The following is a 23,971-nucleotide window of genomic DNA, read 5'->3' as shown; positions in this document are numbered from 1 at the left end:
CTATAGTTTTGATAGGACTAGGGTTTTTGAGGCCGAGGTATTTATAGGTGAATTTGATCGGAATTAATTTTTTTAAATTCAATTATAAAATATGTAAATAAGTATTAATATGATTATTATTAGTAAACAATTTAATAAAAATATAAAAATCAATTTTAAATATATTTTCTAATATAATGATTAAAATGAATATCAATATTTTAATAATTTAAATTAACAACCAATTTAAATACAATTCAATTAAGACTCACATAAAATTAAAAATAGAATTCATAAAACGTATTGAATTGGCTTAATAGTGAAAAAAATATTTTTTTTTAAGTACTCGTTGTTTCTAACCACATAAATATATCAATTTTTCTAAAAAAATTACATTAATTATTTTTTTAGAACTAAGATTATATATACAGTGGTAGAATAATTTGTTAAGCATGGGGAATACGTGCTTGGAGTTGTGCCGCATGTTGCAAACTCCAAAGGATGTCTTCGAAAGATGGACGGCTCCATAATTCTGGGCAAATGCACTTGCTTGTTAAGCAAGCCACTGCCGATATCGATTCTTCGGAACCGTCGACAAAATGACTGGGTTCATCATCTTTGCTCGCCCTTCCTTCTTGCTTAATGATGCCTGTTTCAAAGTCATTGCAGCTGTAATTTAATAAAATGGGTGACGTAAGTCGGATCATAAGAAGTTTGATTTCGATTTGACGATTCGTACCAGTTCAGCTCGTAGAGTGGCCCCTTTCTTGGCAGCTACGGAACGACCCAACATCATCTCCAGCAAGATGAGACCAAAGCTGTAAACATCATCCTCTGATCTTGTCGTTCGCCTGAGAATATTGTGAGTACAATTTGATTCGATCGCCTTGATGTTGAACAATAAACGATGAATTTATCGAATGAAATTAGTTCTTACCATGATTTCGGTTCCTCTGCTTTTGTCTGAAACACAAGAATGTGATTTTGCAGTCAATTGAAACAAAGGAATCAATAAATTAGGCTTGTGTAATGGAAGCGAGCCGAGTTTGACTCGAAGTTCAATCGCGTTTCAGTCGAATCAGACTTAATTAAGCTTGTTTAGTTTACAACTAAAATGTAAGCTCAATTTTCATGATGCTCAAGCCGAGTTCAAACTAGTCTCACTCGATTCCTCGAAGTTGAGCTTGAAAGTACCCTGATCTGAGCATATTCCGAGTAATTTTCGAGCACATATATCTCGGTTATGCCCTGCACTTACCCCATAATTGCCGGTTTCTTCTGAGATAATTGAAAGGCCATAGTCACTCAACTTTGCCAACTGATGTTCATTGATCAAGATGTTATTTGCCTTCAACCTATTGTGGAAGAAACCGGGAATAACTCCAGTGTGCAAGAAATGCACGGCCTTGCAGACACCGATCAAAACCGCTAATCGTTCAGGCCAATCGAGAACCTCTCCGGGAAAATAATCGGAGAGACGAGATTGGAAACTCCCATTAGGAACATATTCAAACACAAGGAAGACTCTGTTTACAGTGCAATGATCATCTTGTTTAACTTCAATGCAGTACCCCAAAATGCAAACCAAATGAGGGTGTCGGATCTTTGCCAGCATTTCCAACCTGAGTTTCAGGTTTCGAATAGAGTATTTCTTCAAATGTCGGCAGGCATCTTATAGAAACTTGGATTCCGTTCTCTAATCTTCCTTTAAAAATCTGGGAAAGGGATTCAAGAGGAGATTCAGTGATGGAGACTAATGTAATGTACAGTTCATGAATCTAGATTTTACGTTTCCATATGAACCTTCACAGAGAAGCTGAGTTACCGAAGTTGTTCGTAGCTTCCTTTAACTCTTCCAACGCGAATGATCGACAAGTCGGTAGAATTTGTGCTCCCGGCTTTGCAGATTCAGGAACATATCTTGAAGAACAATCAAAGGGAAGATATTCATCAATTTTTTGAAGTTTTTTCCATATATTTGAATGATCCAGTGAGTGTCATATGCTCATCATAATGCCGAGTAGAACATTTGTTTTGTTTCTGTATCAGGCCCCAAGTCGGACTACACGAGGCCCAGCTGCACCAGACACGTGAGCCCAAACACGTAGGGTTTCGAGAAACCCTAGCAAGCCTTCACTCCCAACGCCGCAAGCTCCTTTGACCGAGGACTCCTCATCTCGTACGCCTCTTCACGCTGCCCGAGTTCCACGCCGGAGATCTCGGCACCCACAACACCAACAAAACGCACAATAGTATTAGTGTTCTACTCGGATTCAAACACTAAAAATAGGATATTTGGCACTATAAATAAATTGTAAGATCACACACGTTACAGGAGGACAAACGGAGAGTTACCATAAAGAAATACCACGAAAATATCAGCATATATGAGGGCATCCTGTCATTTTTGTAACAAGTTTCGAAGCAAATAAAGGTATATTTTTCCTTTTTACCTTCGATTTGGTGTGTTATTGGCTTACATGTTGGTGTAGCGCCGTTTATCCGTTGTTTTTATTCGAATTGAACCCCAAAAAATCATTTTAGCCGATGAACAGAGGGAGTTTTTCAAAACTTTGAAGCTAGATCTACTCCCCCGAAGCTCGTTATTTGTTGAAATTTTTTCGATTTTTGAAAAGTACGGGTAAAAGGCTTTTGAACTGTAATTTTTTTTTTTGATTTTGCCGCCAATGAATGACGGTCGGAATCTGGATTCATGCGAGAACCCAGCTGAGTTCATCTCCCCGATGAACAAACACGAGAGAGAAAAGAGGGATAGGGGGCGTGTTTTTGGTTTCAAAATGAAACAAATAAAGACTTCAAAAAAATTTAAGCTTTATATGGCCCATTAAGCCGACCCGCCAGACCTGTGACCCGATCCAGACGCCTCAAGACCCACGTGTTTTGCTTAATAAAAGGGTAAATTACGCTTTGGTCCCGCGTATTTCCCTCATATTTATTCTGCCCCCCTAAATCTGGGTTTTCCACGTTAATTTGCTTCCAATTTGGCCACCCGATTAATGTTCATTTCAATCTGGTCCTTTTATTATTTTTACTCTATTTATTTCTTTTATTAATATCATTATTATCTTTCTTTTTATCCTACTTACTTATATATGTATATATTTCTCTATTATTTTTGTTTATTTATATATGTACCTCTATTTTGTTTTTACATATTATTTATCTTTATTATTTTTCTTATTATTTAGATACCATATATTTATATATATATTATTTTCTTTATTTTTTCTTTGTTTTATTCTTATTTTATTTTAGTTTCATTTTTATTCTTATTCTTATTTTTATCTTCATTTTTATATTTATATTTTTTTCTTCTTTTTTTCCTTCTTTGTCATATTTTTACTTATGTTACCATTGTACATATTTTGCTTATTTTATTTCTACTCCATTATTTTTTTCTTCTTTTTTTGTTTGGCTTATCATTTGCATATGTAAATACTTTTTCTCTTAATTTAGCTATGAACTTCACTATAAATCTAATGTCACTATCTTTTTAAGGGTTATCGTTCAAACCAGTTAGAGGTAAGTAATTTGGATCAACTTTTACCTTTTAATTTAAAGTTGTGATTTTCTTAATTGAAGACAACTGGAAATTACATAATATCGAAAGGGCAGTTCAAGGGTGCTAACCCTTCCTTGACTGTAACCGACTCTCGAATCCGACATATCACTGGTAAGACGCAGATCAGGTAAGAATTAAGGTATCTGGTCAACCAATTTATTTGTAAATAAATGATCGGTGGCAACTCCTAATCCATTTTCCTAAGTCGAAGCCCAATTCCAAGGCCCACCCGAAAGACGGCCACGACATATATGAATGTGTCCGACATAAGTACTTTATGCCAAATAAAGAGTACTAAAACTAATTTTGATTGACTATTGAAATCCTACTTGCATTGGTCGGAATCTCAGACGAGAACCCTACTGTTGAGTTGTCTGGTCCTGATTTCTGCAGCAAATGCTGCTCCGGTATCACTCAAGGGCAGTATCTCCGACACATAACAAGAAAGCTGATAGCCAGAAGCACAAAGCCAACAGTAATTCCAACAATGAGACTCACCGTTACACCAATGCCTTTGCCACCACCATTTCTCTTATAAACATGAACTTCAAATTCTCTGCAATATGATCCTGGATGCTGATGATGTCCAACAATGGACAAACAATTGCCACTGAACTTAACAACTCTAGTTTCAAAGTTCAAACAAGAAGGCAAGCTCCCCGTTGGCCTATTGTTCAATATATCGAAGAACTCGAGGTTTCTCCCACAATTTAGATCGTCCAAAAGGGAGCCACTTAATGAATTCGATGCTAAATTCAAGTGACTAATGTTTGGTAATGAGAAAACTCCAGCAGGAAGTTTACTTGTTAACATATTTAACGAGATATCAAGCAGTTTCAGATTTTTTAAGCTGCTAAGATCTGGCAATGGACCTTTCAATCTGTTGTTGTTCATGCTGAGAATTGTGAGATTTGGGAAAGAGTTTAACCAGCTTGGAACTGTGTCATTAAACATGTTCTCATCCAAAACAAAAGCTTAAAGCTTGGATAATGTGGAAATCTTGGGAGGGATTGAACCAAAGAGAAAAATTGAACTCAAATCGAGGTATTCAAGTGAGGACAACCTGTGGATTTTATCAGGGAGAGGACCCCAAATTCCCAAAGAGACTAAACTGAGAACCTTCAAGTTTGAGAGCCTTGAAGGAGTTGTGACAAAAGAATCCATTGAAAGGTTTCTGATAAAGTTCTGTTTGGTATTGGAAAACCGGCGAAGTCATCACTAACCTTAGTTGCAGGCTTATCTCCCATGATTTTGAGTATATTCTAGAAGTATCTTAGGTGCCAACTCAGCATAGCTAGTTGTTAGGCTTAACAGCTTCAGTTATTCTGTTACTATTGTTGTATAAATAACATACAATGCTTTGTAAATGCGAGATGAAAGATATAATTCAAGTTCCAGCAATTCTGTTATTTTCTTTACTTTCACAACATGGTATCTTTCGCCATTGATCTTGGAGGCTTCTTGTTTCCATTGCTTCTCTTGTAGCTGCTGAAGAATCTTTTTCTTTCCTTCTTTCCTGGTTTGCACTCTTAATGGCTGTTGAGGATGTTGCACACAGCCTTGATCTTGGAGAACCATCGAGAAATAGTCGATTGTTTACAAACAAGAAGGTCAATATTGTGCTCGATGAAATGAACTTTTTGTTATGGAAACAACAAGTTCTTTTAACAGTAAGGAGTCACCGCTTGGAACGACTGCTCACTGGGGAACTTAAACCTCCACCAGCACAGATCCAATATGGAGATGGCAGTCTTGGTGTCAATGAAGAGTACGAGGTCTTTGTGGTACAGGACAACGCCTTAGCCTCGTGGCTGCTCTCTACAATTAATGATCATATACTGCCTCAGTTTGTTGGTGCAGAAACAGCTACGGATGTATGGTCTATTGTGCTCAAGTTCTTTGCCAATCGATCTACAACGACTATGATGAGCCTTCATTGCAAACTAAGGTCGATTAAGAAAGGTGAGGAGAGTATGCGATCATATCTCACTCAAATAAAAGAAGTTTGTGATTCATTAGCTGCGTGTGGTAGTGCTGTTTTCGAGCTTGAACAAATAGCCACCATATTGAATGGCTTGCCGTTTGAGTTTCAACCATTTATGGCAATTATTACGGCCAGCAAAGAGGCGTTCTCTCTTGATGGATTGAAGTCAGTGTTAGTTGATGCCGAGACACAACTTAAGAACTTTCAACTTCAAAATCAAGTCTCGATGAGTGCAAACGTTGTTCATATGAAAAACAACAGACAAGATCATGATCATTCTAGTCAGTATAATAAACCTCATAGTTCGAGTGGCAGGTCTGGTGCTCGATCAGGATCCCGTGGTTGTGGGCGCTCTAGACTCCAATGTCAGTTATGTGGAAAGACTGACCACTCAGTAGATAGGTGCTGGCATCGCTTTGACCAAAATTTTCCTGGAGTATTGGCTCACAAAGATGAATCTACTGCTATGAATATTAATTCATGTGAGGTGGTCAATAGATGTCTCTCATGCAACAGCAACAATGTTCATGCGCAAGTTCATGTGGCCTCACCAACTTTATATAGGTGGGTTGTAGACTCGAGAGCCACACATCATGTAACTCCTGAGGGTTCCAAGGTGGCAGATGGCTCAGATTATACTGGCCTAGGTAAGTTGGTTGTCGGTAATGGGCATGTGTTAGATATTTGCAAAGCTGGTACTGGCATACTCAATACTAAGAATCGAGCTTTGTTCCTTCATAATTTGCTTCATGTTCCATCTGTGACTAAAAACCTTATCTCTATCTCAAAGTTTGCTAGAGACAATGTTGTCTATTTTGAGTGTCACGCGAAAAGATGCTTGGTTAAAGATGAAGGGACTGGTGCTGTTCTGCTAAAGAACAAGAGAATAGAGGACAATATCAATTTGATGCTACAATAGGGGATTAGCAGAATAATGCGGATGGTAGTTTAGAAATAAATGTAATCAATAAAACTTCAGTTGGTATGACAGATGCTTTTAACCTATGGCACATGAGACTTGGGCATCCAGCTCATGCTTCACTTGTAAAGGCTTGTAAGAACATTGGCATTGTCTTTCCTGCTAATGCAAATACAATCAATAGTGATATGTGTGTTGCATGTAAAATGGGAAAGAGCCATAAGATCCCTTTCAATGAATCCTCTACAGTTTATACCAGCCACTTCTAACTCGTTTTCAGACTTATGGGGTCCTTCTCACATTGCTTCAAACAATTTTTATTATTATGTGTCATTTGTCGATGCCTACACAAGGCATTGTTGGGTGTACTTATTAAAGACAAAGAGTCAGGCCTTACAAGCTTATCAATCATTTCATGAGCTAGTCAAGACTCAATTTAGTTCAGTAATTAAGGAAGTACAAACAGACTGGGGGTGAGTCTCGTTCCATATCTCCCTTGTTAACAAAGCTAGGTATGCCTCATCGGCTGTCTTGCCCGCATACATCCGAGCAGAACGGAGTAGTTGAGAGGAAATATCATCATATTATTGAATCAGCGCTTGTCTTAATGGCTCAAGCATCCTTACCTTTTAGATTCTGGTCATATGCAGTAAGCACTGCAGTTCATCTAATCAATCGGCTTCCCACATGTGTTTTGCAAGGAAATTCACCCTTCGAGATGTTATATGATAGGTTACGAGACTATCAGTTCTTGAAAGTATTCGGGTGTAGGTGTTTTCCCTATCTTCGCCCATATCAAAACCATAAACTCAGCTATCGGTCACAACCGTGCACATTTCTTGGGTATAGTTCACAACACAAGGGATATCAATGCATGGCAGCTGATGGAATAATTTTTATATCGAGGCATGTTATTTTTGATGAACGTTGTTTTTCTTTTGCAGGTAAGGAAGCTTCTATTATTAAAAATGATGGTCGAAACGCTGCAAAGTTATCCATGCAGCTGCATGTGGTTGATGGTGCAGGGAAAGTATGCATGAAAGTGGGAGTGCCGCACGAAAATCAAGAAGAATTAGCTGTTGTGCACGTGGAACCTGCCATTATGTCTCAACATAGGGAACAATAAATGTCAAGTTCCAGTTGTTTTTCCAGTCCTCTTACGAGCTCAACTAAGGGGAGTATAGAGCACTTGGAGCACTCGAATGCAGCTCACTCGAATGCAGCTAAGGAATATACTATAAATCAACAATTTGATGGTACTAGCTTGACTCAAAGTGAGTCATAGGAAGTGATGCATAATGTTTGTGATGAAGAGCAGTCAGTGGTTGCTCCTATTGCTGGTCATCCAATGATGACCAAGAGTGAGTATGGAATATTCAAGCCAAAGCTTTATTACATGGTTCATGCAAAAGTAGAAAAGGAGACATGTTCGATATATGAGGCTCTACAATCACCTCAGTGGAAGGTAGCAGTTAATGAAGAGTATGAGGCATTAGAAAGAAATAATACGTGGTCCCTTGTCAGCTTACCTAAAGGACGTTCATTAGTAGGTTGCAAGTGGATTTTTCAAATTAAAAGGAATGCGGATGGGTCTGTGCAACGGTATAAGGCCAGGCTGGTGGCCAAGGGGTTTACACAAATACCTGGACAGGATTTTCAAGAAACGTTCAGTCTAGTAGTTAAATCCTCCACCATCAATGTCATACTTGCATTAGTTGTTCAGAATAAGTGGGAGCTGAGACAAGTAGATGTGAATAACGCTTTTTTAAATGGAGATCTTCAGTAGGATGTTTTCATGCAACAACCTCAGGGCTTTGAAAAAGAAGCACCAGATGGCTCTCGGTTAGTTTGCAAGTTACATAAGGCGTTGTATGGCCTTAGACAAGCCCCACGAAATTGGTTTGCTAAGTTGAGAAATTATGTGATCAACATTGGTTTTAAAAGTACACAGGCGGACATCTCACTCTTTATCAAGCAAGAAGAATGACGAGTGTTGTATGTGCTGGTTTATGTCGATGACATAATCATCACAGGCTGTTCGAATGATGAGATTGAGGAAGTAGTTGGCTTGCTAAGCAAGAAATTTTACTTAAAAGATCTTGGTCAATTGAGTTTTTTTCTTGGCATCGAGGTTAAGCGTGTAGGAGATGCTATCTTTCTTAGTCAACATAATTACATCATGGAGTTGTTAACCAAGGAACGAATGGACACGGCTGCCCCAACGCCTATGATTTCTTCTCTTAAGCTCTTCAAAGAGTCAGGTGAGGAGTTGAATAATGCAAAAGAGTATCGAAGTCTAGTAGGGTCGCTTTTGTATGCTTGTCATACAAGGCCAAATATTGAGTTTAGTGTAAATAAGTTAGCTCAATTCATGCATGCACCACGAGAACAACACTTTGCTGCAGTAAAATGGGTGCTACGCTATCTTTGAGGGACTCTTGACTATGGACTGGTGTTTTCCCCGAGTGATGAACCATTTCAACTCACAGCATTTGCAGATGCTGATTAGGGAGACAGTATAGTTGATAGACGCTCAATATATGGGTGTTGCGTGTATCTAGGAGGAAACTTGGTTATGTGGAGCTCAAGAAAAAAGAAGATTGTTTCTAGATCCATTACTAAATCTGAGTATCGAAGTTTAACGGATGTTATGTCAGATGTAGTCTGGCTGGATGCATTAATAACAGATATGAGAGCACGAGTGCAGGCTTTGCCAGTCATTTGGTGCGATAATTCGAGTGCAATCGCAATGAGGGAAAATCCTGTGTATCATTCGAAGACTAATCATATTGAACTTGATGTGCATTTTGTGCCCACTGAACATCAGGTGACTGATGGCTTGACTAAAGCTCTAACAAAAGAACGTTTTGATGGTTTTCGACAAAAGCTAGGAGTATTGTCATTTAAAGAACTAAAGCAGCTGGGAGAATGTTGAGTATGCAACTTGGAGAGTTAAAGTAGTAGGGAGGATGTTGAGTATATTCTAGAAGTATCTTAGGTGCCAACTCAACATAGCTGGTTGTTAGGCTTAACAGCTTCAGTTATTCTGTTACTATTGTTGTATAAATAACATACAATGCTTTGTAAATGTGAGATGAAAGATACAATTCAAGTTCCAGCAATTCTGTTATTTTCTTTACTTTCACAACAGAAAAGTTTCTGATAAAGTTCTGTTTGGTATTGGAAAACCGGCGAAGTCATCACTAACCTTAGTTGCAGGCTTATCTCCCATGATTTTGAGCTCGTTGACCGAGTTGAACTCACACGAGATGTTCAGATTTGCAGAGGGTGATGAAGAACATAAGTCTGTTTTTCTATCGTACCATGTCTCGAGTTGCTTCGGGTACTCCAAATGCTCCTTTAGCTGGAGGAGGACTTGGCTTTGAGATGTTTGCAATTGAGAGTTGCATGAGAGAAACAAACTCCATGAAAGACAATAAAAACTCCATGGAAAAAGCTACAAACTTTCCCGGTTTTTTCATAGAAAATAGCTAGATGGGAACCTGTTGCAGACAATGATTTGAACCTGAAGACCACCGACAAGGTAATGATGGGGTTGAAATAACTTATATTCACTCTCTTATTTGTTGTTTCCTTTGAAATGAACACCAACCACTTGATAATGGATTTTTCTTCTTCTTTTTAGTTCTGGGGTTGTAAATCTAAGGTGGGGTAGCCAGTTCAATGCATTTACTACTTCCACATGGAGCTTCTTTTGGAGATTTTCAAGCTATTTCCAGTAGTAATGGAATCGGATTCTATTTGGATCCATGTTAAAAAAAACACATACTGATTTTCCAATGGTGAAAAAGCGTGAGTTTTTTTTAGCTTTACTAGGATTTGCTAGAGGGAAAATAAAGGTGAAATTGCCCAGGAAATTGGGTTGATTGGCTTATCTGGTCAGAGTTTCAGACCACCAAACATGGCAATGGCTAAATTACATAACTGACACCCCATGTTTTTAATTTTACTTTTCTAACACCGTTTGACCAATATTTCCAAAACTAGCACCCTTTCTGCTGAGTTGGCAAAGGCGCGTCCCTGGGGACGCGCTTTACCCGTGTTTTCGCTGAGTTGGATGCCACGTGTGAAAGGCGCGTCCCCGGGGACGCGCCTTTGCCAACGCAGCAGACACGTGTGGAAGGCGCATCCCCGGGGACGCGCCTTCCATTAAATGTCATAAATGCCCCCATCCGTTTTTCCTAACTACCCCTCCTCCTCCCCTATAAACCCCCTCAACCCTCACTCATTCTTCACACCAAAATCATCTTCTCTCTCTTATAACTCAAATTCTCCAACTATTTGAGTTTTAAATTTGTTATTAGTGGTAAGAATTTATTTTTATATTAGTATTTTTTTAAATAGTATTATTTTTTATATTAATATATTTATGTAAATATTATTTTTTTATTAAAATAATATTATATAATTATTATTTATTTAGAATTATTAATTTTTTTGCTAATTATATTGTTTTGTCTACAGTTATAATGGAAAACGAAATGCTGTTGCGATTGGATATTGATCATATCTCCAGACATTTTAGCGATATGGTAATATTTTTTATAATTAATGTTAATATTTAAATTTATTTTTATTTTAAAGTTATTATGAATTTATATTAATTTTTGCTTTTTATAATATATATTATTTAGGATGCTGATCGTATTTTAAAAACTTTTATTAAAAATCCACGTATACCGACACCGGAACGTATTTTGCCATATTTGGCTTCTGCTGGGTTCGGGTATATTGCAACAATTATAGGCGGTTGCAAACTCGAACCTGTCCTAATTTCTGCACTGATTGAGAGGTGGAGGCCCGAGACACACACTTTTCACCTTCCATGTGGAGAGGCAACAATTACATTGGAGGATGTCTCTATGCATCTGGGGCTTCCCGTCGACGGAAATATGATGTGTGGTATGGCGGATGGTGATTGGCAATCAATGTGCATTGATTATCTTGGAGCTGCTCCGCTAGAGTTTAATGGAGGTAGAATAGCTTTATCTTGGTTGAAAGCTAATTTTGAGGTTTTAAATGAAAATGCTTCAGAGGATCAAGCAAAGGCATGTGCTCGGGCATATATTCTACGAATAATTGGAGGAATATTGATGCCCGACAAATCTCGCAACCAGGTGCATTGTATGTGGTTGCGGCATCTGATCGATTTTGATGAAGCTGGAAGATATAGTTGGGGTGCTGCAGTTTTGGCATTTCTCTTTAGAGAAATGTGTCGGGCGACGAATTATAAGAAAACTGCTATCGGTGGATGTCTTCTGCTTCTACAATCATGGGCGTGGTTCCGCATGCCTTTCTTATGCCCGATCGTGAATGAACCATACGTATTCCCCTTATTGTTGAGGTAATTTTCGAACTAAATTTTGATTTAAATATTTTCAATTAAATAGGGTGATATTTAGTTTATATTATATTTCATAGGTGGTCGATGAAAAGAAAGGACCATAAAAGTATACCTACTGGGTTAGAGGAAATTCGTTTACTTATTGATACGAAAGCTGGGTCTGAGGTATGTTTTTAAATTTGTTTAATTATTAATATTTTAATTTAAAATGTTTAGATATAATTAGAATTTTTTATTTATTTGAATTGTATATTTATATTTCAGTTTCAGTGGATACCTTATGCGAGCGATGAAGTGAAATCTTGCATCCCACCCCACCTTAGTGGGTCATTAGAGGTATGGATATCGGTTATACCTCTTATATGTTATGCTATTATTGCTGCAACAACTTATGGGAACTAACCAGATACAACGGTCCTCATACATGTTGTGCAACAGGTATAAACCAGGATCATCCAAACTTGGACTCCAACATTATTTGTCAAGCAATCATGCCCATTGTGAAGCAAAGCTCTCATATAGCTGTTGCAGTGTTGATTTCTGCTATACAGTCACAATATGGGTACACTGTCTCATATAAAAAAGCGTGGTTGGCAAAACAGAATGCCATTTGCAAACTTCATGGCGAATGGGATTCCTCTTACAACGAGCTGCCCAGTTGGTTTCATGTTGTGCAAAGACTTAATCCCCGGGACAATTGTTGAGTTCGAAACTCAACATCATTACGTGAATGATCGAATGGTTCGCGATCGCTGCCAATTTTACCGAGTCTTTTGGACTTACCCTCAGTGTATTAATGCAGTCAAGTACTGTAAACCAATTGTCCAAATTGATGGTACTTTCTTGTATGGGAAATACAAGCAAGTTTTATTATTGGCTGTGGTCCAAGATGGAAACCGCAATATTCTTCCTGTTGCGTTTGCCCTCGTTCAAGGAGAAGACACTGAGTCTTGGGCTTTTTTCCTTAAAAATTTACGTTTACATGTTGTCACCAGGGAACGACTATGCATTATTTCAGACCGAGGAGCCGGGATAAAAGCAGCAATGGACTCTTTGGGTACAATGTATAGACCTCCACATGTTCAACATCGTTATTGTGTCCGTCATATTGCTGCAAACTATTACGGAAAATACAAGAAGAACGATGAACGTCAGTTAGTCGTGCGGATGGGTATGTTTCTTTTTCCCAATTTTTCTATCAATTTCTTATTACTTATTTATACTTCATATTAACTATTACATATTCCTAATGGCTTAGGTTACGAACTCTTACCTCAAAGGTTTGAGTCGATGCTACAAGAGCTGTTTGGCAAAAATAAGAAGGGGTGCGAGTACATTATGGACATCAGCAAAGAAATGTGGACAAATGCATATGACGGGGGGTATCGCTATGGTCATATGACAACAAACTTGGCTGAAGCAATAAATTCAACCTTAAAGGGGGCGCGTCATTTACCAGTCACGGCGTTGGTCAAAATGACTTATTTTCGTTTGGGTCAACTCTTTGCAAAACTCGGTGGACAAGCTCTTACTTGGATGCAAAACAGACATATTTACCACCCAAGACTAGTAGCCGATTTACAGAAAAAAGTGGCTACATCAAATGGGATGTTAGTTACAAATTTTTCTCGCACCCGTGAATTGTTTCGTGTAACCGAAATGCCACGTCCGCTGCAAGGGATTGAAGCTAACTCTTTCAGAGTTAATCTGCAAGAGAGGTGGTGCGATTGTGGTTTCTTTCAAGCACTCAAATATCCATGCTCTCATGTCATTGCTGCTTGCTCACATTCGCATTTGGACTACAAAAATTATGTTGATCCCGTATACCAACTTTCACAAGTTTTCAAGGTATATGAATTTGAGTTTCCGCCCATAGGAAACGAAAGAGACCCAAATGAGATTCAAACTTGGCTTACAATTGTACCAGATCCATTGCTATTGAGGGACTCAGGTCGTCCAAAATCTACTAGAATACATTGTGATATGGATATTCGGGAGAAGTCAACAGAACAAAAACGATGTGGGCATTGTAGAAACATCGGGCACAATAGAAAAAAATGTCCAGCTCTGTTATCATCATATAACCGTTAACTCTTATGTAATTAATGTTTTTAAATGAATGTTTTTATTTCTAATAATTTAATGTTATTGCATTTATATAATTTGTCAATGTATGTACACCTAAATAAATTTTTTTAACTTTTAAATACATAAATATATTTAATATATTTATTTAATATAATATTTAATATTATTAGTTATAATTTTTTTAAAAATATAATAATAATTCCACCTTCTAAGTAGAGAAAAATATTAAATTAAACAAATTAAAAGTTATTAAAAAATTTATGTATACGATGACACATTTCATGTTCTGATTGGAGGATTAAATTTATTAAATTAAATTTTCAATAAGACTAATTTTATAAAATATGTAAGTCTTGAAGATTAAATATGTAATTATACTAATTTATTAACTTATGCATCAATATTTTCGTTAAATATTGATATGAGATGACTAGATTGATAACATTTAAATAATTAACTGATAAAATTAATAGATCGATAATCAAAATCAAAAATACTCGAAACTTGATAATTCTTACATTATAATCGAAACATTTTACATAATATATTATTAATTTATAATAATAATAAAAATAAACTATTTATTATAAAACAAAATATGTGTCTGCTGAGTTGGCAAAGGCGCGTCCCCGGGGACGCGCCTTTCACACGTGGCATCCAACTCAGCGAACAACACGGGTAAAGCGCGCCCCCAGGGACGCGCTTTTGCCACCTCAGCAGAAAGGGTGCTAGTTCTGGAAATATTGGTCAAACGGTGTCAGAAAAGTAAAATTAAAAACATGGGGTGTCAGTTATGTAAAAACCCCCCATGGCAATAGGTTGACATCATGGGTAGCCGTCAGACATTGATATTAAAAACAACCGACTGGTCTTATTTTCCAAGGGTAAATTGCAGACAACGTCACTTAACTATGAGTTTGATAGTAAATACATCACTATTTTAGAAAAAAAAAGTTATAAAGAAGTAAAACAATTAAAACATTATTACAAACATGTCAATGTGTCATTAAATATTAGATGAAATAATGTCATTACCTAGTATAATAATAATTTGAGTCTTTAAAATGTAGAATTTAGTCCTAATTTAAAATAATTCAATTAATTTAACCTTTTATATTTAAAAAAATTATCATTTTATTCTTTATTCTTCTCCTAAACTGTCTTTTTTCTTATCCAAAAATAATATATTAATTTCATGTTACTTTCTTGGTATAATAACAATTTAACAATAATATTTTATTGTTTATGGTAGAATATAATATATTAATGATTTTTTTAAAGATGAAGAAGTGTTAAATTTATTGAATTATTACAAATTAGAATAAAGTTAATATAATGTACAAGTTTTGGGGACTAAATATTATTATACCACGGTACATTCTTTTTTTAATTTAATGATCGAGTAACCTATTTATAACAACATTTTAATTGAGTGACTTATTTATAATATTTTAACTGAGTGATATATTTATAATTTTTTTTAATTAGAATCGAAATTATAACCCCCAAAGAAAGGTACAGCTGCAAATTTAACAATGAATCTCCTTGGGACTTGCTATTGGCACAGATTATCTACGACGGGAAATTATTTACTCTGAATAATTTTAATCATTTGAAATAAGAGAGATCATCGGTGTAATTTTAGTGTACATTTTATCAAATATGTTTAAAGGTTTTTATATTATTTTAAAATTTAATTTTTACATGTTTTTATTAAATTGAGTTTTCATACCTATTGATTAAAAAAAATCTCTTGAATTCTGTTTAATTATACTATTAATTGTTGACATGTTCTTTTTCTAAACAATCCGAGTTCAAACGATATTATATTCTCGATGTGTATGAGTTTATTCAAATAAAAATTTCATAATGACATTATACAAGAAAATAGTGTCATTTGTAGGAAAACAATCATGTGATGATTGATGAGGGTGATTAGTGATGAATAAAAAAATATCATGATGGTCACAGATGTCTTAATAATATAATATTTTTGTATGTTATGAAAACAAATAAACTATATAGCCAAAGTTAAATGTAGATATGTCACTGAGGATGACCCTGGCAAAGATAAAATACGAGTGATGTTGAAGAAGGATTTTAATGTTTTTACTTTAAATCCTCGTGATAAAAGTATTATAAAATAAATCTTATCATAAAAATATTAATAAAATAAAGCATATCATGACATATTTTATGATTTAATAGTAATTTTCTAAAACAAATCATTTAATTAAGAGTCATATTAGTGTCTCTTAGAAGAAGAAAAAAACCTATTTTTCTCTCATTTATGTACTGTTCATCTATTTTCCTTTTTATCTTTGTTGATCGACGGCGACACCAACTTTAATGTTGGTTAACGACCATAGATATTCTTTATTGTCTTTTTCTTATCTATATCATATCTTTATTTTCTTTATTAGTATCTAAATTTTTTATATTTTCAAAACAACATATAATGTTTAGTTTTTGTTTCATTTTAGTACCGCACTGTTAAAAATTTAACGCGTTTATTACCTAAACTATCAATTTTGATCCATTTTAGTACCTAGATTTTCAATTTTTTTCAAAACTTATTGTTAAATTTTAAACAGTGTACTAGAGTGAAACAAAAATTAAACTTTGGGTATGGTTTTGAAAAAAATGAAAATTTAGATACTAAAATAGACCAAAATTGATTGTTTAGGTACTAAATGCGTAATTCACCCTTATTTTTAAAGGGTAATAGTTGGAATAATTAACCTGAAATTAATCATATTGGTGTTCAAACCTCGTTTTACTTTTGAATTAGTAAGTCTCACCAAATTTTGTGTAATTACACACTCCCAACCAAACATGTATAAAAAGTTTTTCAAATTGTATACGATAATAATTATAAAGTAGTATATATTTAAAATTATTTTTAATCACTGACAATGAATACACACATATACAGTTGTTTGTAGAGGTGTTCAAATTTGGGTATATGGGTTTTCGAGTATCCGAAGTTCCGAGTAGTTGATTGGTCGGCCCGTGTACCGATCCGGATGTTGCGGGTACCTGTAATTCGGGTAATTAGGTACCCATTTTTATCAGTTTCAAAATATTAATTTAAAAAATGCACGAATTTAAACGTTCAAATTACATACTCTAATATCCAAACATAAAATTTAAAAGTGTTTTTTAAATTTTGTTAGTTTATTTTAATATATAAAATTATTAATAATTAAATATGTAATATTGTTATATATATAAATAAATAAATGTAACCAGGTACTCAAAAGTTTTTGCTACCCGAAAAACTTTAATTTTGTGACCAGGGCTCAATCCAGGAAATGTCAGGTTGGGTACCCGACTTGGAACTTGAAATATTTTAAAAAAATACCCGGATTTTTATATCGGATTACCGAGTCAAGTATTTTTTTATACCCCTAGCTGCTTGAACCAGGTCTAGGTAATGTAAGAAAAGAGTTGGTTCTTTGGATGGGTTACCCAATTCCAAAGTTAGTTTAACATAAGACAAATAAGTGAAAAGGCACGTAAGGATAATCTAGAAGAATTGATTTCACTTTCATCTTAACCACATTAGCTTAAGTGGAGGAAAGTCTAGATTACTTGATTTTGTGTTGCTTGGAATTAAAGGGCAGTCTATTATACGGTTAACAAAAACAGATGTATTTCCTAATTTTCCATCACACTTCTCTTTGGCAAGGGTTGTTTATTATACCAAATTTTGGGCCTCGACCAGGTGATGGCCTTTGCATATCTTTGAAAAACTAGACATATGCATGTGATAAACGTTCTCATTGGTAACTGAGTTTTCTAATTCGAGTTAATAAGGTGCTAAGTATATTCTTAAAACTTAACTAAAAAATATCGACTATTAGTAATCTAGTAGGACGAGGTGATAGATTTTTAAATAATATTCGGGAATAATAATTAGGACGTTGTCGATGAAATAACAAAAAAGAGTAATGTCGGAATCGTCTTTCGGATGGGCCCAAAATTGGGCTTCGACGTGAATGAATTAGGTTAGAGTCACCACCGACCATTTTAAAACGAATTTAGGTGGGTCAGACACCATCTTACCTGATCTGCGTTTTACCGGAAACGTGTCGGGTACGGGAGTCGGTTACGGTCAAGGAAGGATTAGTACCCTCGAACCGCCCTTTCGGTACCAATTAATTTCTCGGTTGTCTTTAATTGCGAAAATTGAAATTAAAAATTAAAAACCCGATTCAAATTGTTTACCTTTAATTGATGTGAACGAAGTCCCTTAAAAAAAGAAATGTTAGATATATAAAAACAAAACTAAAATAAATAAATAAATAAATGGACAAAAGCAAAAAGGAAAAAATAATAGAATATTAAATTTAAGGGAAATGGGAAAAAATAAAAATAAAAGTGATAATAAAAATAAATAAAACATATACTAATAAAAAATGATAAAATCAATGAAAAAATACGAATATATATATATATATATATATATGCATATATAAATACTAGTGTTAAATTAAATGAAACAAAAAGAGAAAAGAACACACATATATATATATCTGATAATAAAAAAATGTAATACTTAAATAAATAAAATAAAAGAGAGAAAAAAAATTGAACCATAAATTAAAAGTGAGGGACTGAATTGAAATAAAATCAGCTTTGAAGATCAATCCAAGAAGAATTCAAAGTTAATTTAAATCAAACGAACCAAGATGAAATAATTACAAAATAGAGTTCCAAACTGCAATTCCCCAAAGTTTTAAAAACATGGGCGTATAGAGGGCTAAACGACGTCGTTTCACTTTTGTTTTTTAAGCCCAAAGCCATGCTTTTCTCATCCCACCTTCCCTCATTTGCATATAACCCTTCTCTCACTAAAAGGAGAGAACGAACGTTCTCTCTGGCCTCTCTCTACAACCCTTACCGGAGGGACGTCGGCCGCCGCCGCCGGCGATCGGAAAAATTACCGAAAACCTCAAAACACTCGTCTCAACGTCCTCAACCCAAATCCGAAATCCAAACACCCAAAAGATACCCCTCCGGCGTAGATCTACAGAAAAGACTTCAGTTTTTTACCCTTTTTTTACGAGACCGTTCCACTTCTGGCGTCCTTACTGCTTTGGTGGTCTTTTTTGTTGGTTGTGTCGGTTTTGTTGTGTGTATGAGTTGGGATTGGTTGGTTTTGTGTTTGGTTGCTCTATTGTATTTTTTGGGGTTAGATAATGCTAAAGTTGTTGGCTCACTGTTGTGGTATTTTTGTTGGTCGTGGCTCTGGATCATGGTTCTAGTACTATGTTTATTGTTTCGTGTTGATACGATGGTATTTTGTTTTTGGTTCCTCGGTTTACTATGGTTCCGTTCGGTTCTGTGTGGTCATCCTTTCTGGCAGTGTTCTGGTTGGTATTTATAGGCCTTCACCGGCCGTTGTGGTCCATAAATAGGGGCGCTCGTGACCGGTCACCCCGGGATGGGTCAGTCCCGGGGATATCGGCCGTCGTTGGCACTGTTGCTCGTTTGTTCCACGTGGCTCTTGGTTGCCCGGGTCGTGCGGCGCCTTGGTTGAAACTGGATATGAAACCTAACATGCTGTTGGGCTGGTTCAGGCCCAGTCTTCGTTTTTGGACCCCGTTTGGACCCTGACAAAAATAAAATAAATGGAACTAAATTAAATTAAATTTATAAAATGAAATGAAATGAAATAAAATAAATGTTAATAATAAAATAGATTATATAATATATATGTTTCAAAAAAAAAATTTTTTAAAATAAATATTATATTTAAAAACGTTTTCAAAACTATATATTATATAGTTTTCAAAAATGATTTTAAAAATATTATAGCTTTTCAAATTTTTTTAAAAAATCTATATATTATATCAATTTTCCAAAAATGTTTTTTGTTAAAACTATATATTATATTTTCAAAATGATTTCAAAACTATATACTATATAATTTTCAAAATGTTTTAAAACTTATATATTGTATATAAGTTTTCAAAAATGTTTTAAAAACTATATAATATATATTTCCAAAATATATTTTTTGAAAACTATATACTATATTTTTCAAAAACATTTTCAAAAATTATACTATATTACTATAACAAAAATAAATAAATAAAAAGCCTCCATTCGGACGAAAATGATTGTCTACAACTGCCCCTCTTTGTCCTTTTTTTCGTGGAACGTAAAATAGGAAAAAGATAAAAAGACACAAATTTTCGTATGGTGGAGTTGAAGATTGAATAGAATGACTCCCTGTCGAATGGGGTTGCAGATGGCTCATTCGTCGCGAAGTCGAGTCCATCCTAAATTGACATGGTATTGAAGCCATAGTTCGGAATTTAAAACCGGAATGTGGCCTCTCGTTGCCAAACTGTAGTCCACTTCGGTCTTCTTCTCGATTTAAAGACCTTGGTTCAAAAATTTGACTGGAAAATAATTATTTGACTCCATCATGTGGTTGATAGGCCCTTGAACTCGAAAATATTCATTGACAAATAGCTTTTCTTGACTTAAGCTATACTGCCGGGAAACGGTTTTTTGTCACTAAGGCACGGTTAACCCATGTCTTCTTCTCGATCTGAAAACCTTGATTGCAACCGGACAGTAGTGTGATGTGTCATCGAGCTGAATGGAGTCGAACTCGACAAATTTATTGGCAGATAGCTCTTCTTGTCTTGAGCTATGCTGTAAATTTGATTTGCCTATGAGTTGAGTGTAATCGAACTCAAAGGTCCTTGGTTGGCAAATAGCTCTTCTCGACTTAAGCTATACTGCAGATGATGTGCCTTGGAGTTGAGCGTGGTCGAACTCGAAGGTCTTTGGTTAGCAGATAACCCTTTCTCGACCTAAGTTATGCTGCAAATGATATGTCTTGGAGCTGAGCGTAGTCAAACTGGAAGGTCTTTGGTTGGCAGATAGCCCTTCTCGACTTAAGATATGCTGCAAATGATGTGCTGTTGAGCTGAGCGTAGTCGAACTCAAAGGTTATTGGTGACAGATAACCCTTCTAGCCTTGAGTTATGTTGTAAATGATATTCCCTCGAAGCTGAGTGTAATCGAACTCGGGGGTCTTTGGAAGATAGCCCTTATCGACTTAAGCTATGCTGCAAATGATGTGCCGTTGAGCTAAGCGTAGTCGAACTCAAAGGTCTTTTGTTGGCAGACAACCCTTCTAGACTTAAGTTGTGTTGCAAATGATATGCCTTGGAGCTGAGCGTAGTCGAACTCGAAGGTCTTTGGTGACAGATAGCCCTTCTCGACTTAAGTTATACTACAAATGATGTGCCTTAGAGCTGAGCGTAGTCGAACTCGAAGGTCTTCGGTTGGCAGATAACTCTTCTAGCCTTGAGTTATGCTGCAAATGATGTGCCCTCGATGCTGAGTGTAATCGAACTCGAGTGTCTTTGGCAGATAGCCCTTCTCGACTTAAGCTATGCTGCAAATGATGTGCCTTGGAGTTGAGCGTAGTCGAACGCGAAGGTCTTTGTTGACAGATAACCCTTCTTGACTTAAGTTATGCTACAAATGATATGCCTTGGAGCTGAGCGTAGTCGAACTCGAATGTCATTGGTGACAGATAACCCTTTTAGCCTTGAGTTATGCTGTAAATGATGTGCCTTGAAGCTGAGCGTAGTCGAACTCGAAGGAATTTGGCAGATAGCCCTTCTCGACTTAAGCTATGCTGCAAATGATATGCCTTGGAGCTGAGCGTAGTCGAACTCAAAGGTCTTTGGTTGGCAGATAACCCTTCTCGACTTATGTTATGCTGCAAATGATGTGCCCTCGGGTGTAATCGAACTCGAGGGTCTTTGGCAGATAGCCCTTCTCGACTTAAGCTATGCTGCAAATGATGTGCCTTAGAGCTGAGCGTAGTCGAACTCGAAGGTATTTGGTTGGCAAATAACCCTTCTTGTCTTGAGCTATATTGCAAATGTTGTCTTAAAAAATGGCTTCTCTTCACAGGTCTAAGCCGGTTGTAGTTCTTCAGGTGGTTCCTCTGAGCGAGTCTGAACCAAATGAGACGATCTTTGAATGACTCCCATTTTACGGGAAAGCCCACTGATGAATTCTGTCAGTCGGATATCTTCCGTTGTGGAATTGGAATCTGGCTCGAAGACATTAACTTGAAATATATTGTTCGTTGTTGAGTTGAGCCGAACTGGATTTGTTCTGAACTGGTTCTCGAACTCATTTGAAGTTGACTTTAAGATCTGTAGATATGTCCAGTCAGTCACCACTGAGTTAAGCAACCACCATCGTTCTTTAAAGGCGCTTGTGAATCGAGTATCCCTCATCCTGAAGTCGAAACTTGACTCTACAAGCTGCAAAAAATCATATATGCTAAAATGATGAATGTAATGCACCTAAGTATGTCTAAGATGCATGCAACAATGAATTATGTCTTCTCTCTTGGATGGAGTCCCACCAATCTGGTCTATGGAATCGATCGTACACCATCCCTTTTCAAGCTTAGGCTTTACAAACCTTTCATATCTGAGACTACTCTGTTTGAAAATGTTTTTTTTCTCTTTTTCTTGTTTTAGGAGAAAAAAATGTTGTAAAATATTATTCGCCATTGAATCAAATTGTAAACGTGAGTTCAAAGAATATCAAAGGAATCAAGAGCTCTTTTAATGCTTTCAGAGTTACAGCTCTTTGACAAATGTTCAAATGGATGAGTTGTCTTTAGGTTGACCTAAGGTTTCAGCCATAAAAGAGTCATTTTTCGGTTATTGCAACAGGATTTTCTTTGGTTTGGCATTTTAATCGGATGCAGACAAAATGACGCAACTAGCCTGATTAATTACTAGACCTTCTATTTCAGTCCTCTGAAATCTTCCATTTGTTCAAGATTTGTAGGCTCCTCTAACAAAGGCAGTGCAAAAAATATCGGTCTAAAAATGAAATTCTTGAGTTCTCGTATATAGTTGACTATAACATGTGTTCCTTAACTCCCTTAGTCCATCATTACCAAAAATTTCTTGCTTAGATAAATTTGATTTAATTTACTATTGTCTAGCTAGCTAAATCCATAAAGCTGGGGCATTTAACCAATTGCTTTAGAGGGACAACTTAATATTATAATCATTTTTATCAAGTTAGCTGAAGGGTTCACCTCATAATAGAGTCTTCGGCCTGACAAGAACAGTGGAGCAAACACCGAATTACCAAGTGTCCGAACAATATCATGGTTTGAACGTGATCTACTCATAAGGCCAAGGCTTTCAAGTTTCCTCTATAACCAATTGCCTTAGTGGAATAACTCAGCTTTACGGGTTTAATTTCTTAAGATTGTCAAGAAGAACATGTTATAACCTAGGTGTATATTGAAAGTCAAAAATTTCATCTTAGCGTTCAATTTTCAAGCAACTGACTTAAACTGAATTCACCTACTCGACTCTTTCATTTGTAAAGATCATCATCGTAATTGAACATCGTAAATAAAAAGCATAGTAATTGCAAATGATGCCCCATGTTGTCCGTACCTTATGAAAGGAAAATGTTGTATTGCTTAATTGTAAGAGCAGGGTACGGTGTTTGAGGGTATATTCTGGGTAAGGTCAAGGTCCTTATTTTAAAACATGTTACTTTGTCAAAGATCCGTAACTTTGAACCATTCACAGAGTTTCTTAATTCAAATTATATTCAAAGAATTGCAAGTTTGCAAATGTGATTTATTGCTCGTCATCATTAAAGTAACATAAATTTATTCAAATGTTCTTACAAAAACTTGAAAAGGTGGAAAAAACAAGTTCAAACAGAATACCTCAAATGATAAAACGATCTTCCTTACTTGGATGCCCCCAAGTTGTTGAAGTCGATCCAGTTCTGGTCACGCATATTCTGTACGACTCTTTTGAATGAGTAACAGTTCTCAATTGTGTGCCCTGGGACACCGCCGTGATATTCACAATGTACATTCTCATCATACCACTTGGGGTATGGGGGCTTTATGGGTTCCACCGGATATGGTGACACTACATGGGTATCAAGAAGTTGCTGGTAAAACTTCTTATAGGTCATGGGAATAGGGTCAAAATGCTCACTTTCCTTACAGGGTTCTCT

At 36.0% G+C, this 23,971-nt stretch overlaps 1 pseudogene; it reads right to left on the bottom strand.

The window, feature by feature from the left end:
* Positions 1-425: 425 nt before the first annotated feature.
* Positions 426-23,746, bottom strand: LOC120159905 (annotated as a pseudogene).
* Between the last annotated feature and the right edge of the window lie 225 nt (positions 23,747-23,971).

This window comes from Hibiscus syriacus, unplaced genomic scaffold (genome assembly GCF_006381635.1).
Source record: "Hibiscus syriacus cultivar Baekdansim isolate YM2019G1 unplaced genomic scaffold, ASM638163v2 tig00002847_pilon, whole genome shotgun sequence".
Taxonomy (NCBI): Eukaryota; Viridiplantae; Streptophyta; class Magnoliopsida; order Malvales; family Malvaceae; genus Hibiscus; species Hibiscus syriacus.
Note: the sequence above shows the minus strand (reverse complement) of the source record. Positions and strands in the feature narration are given on the sequence as shown.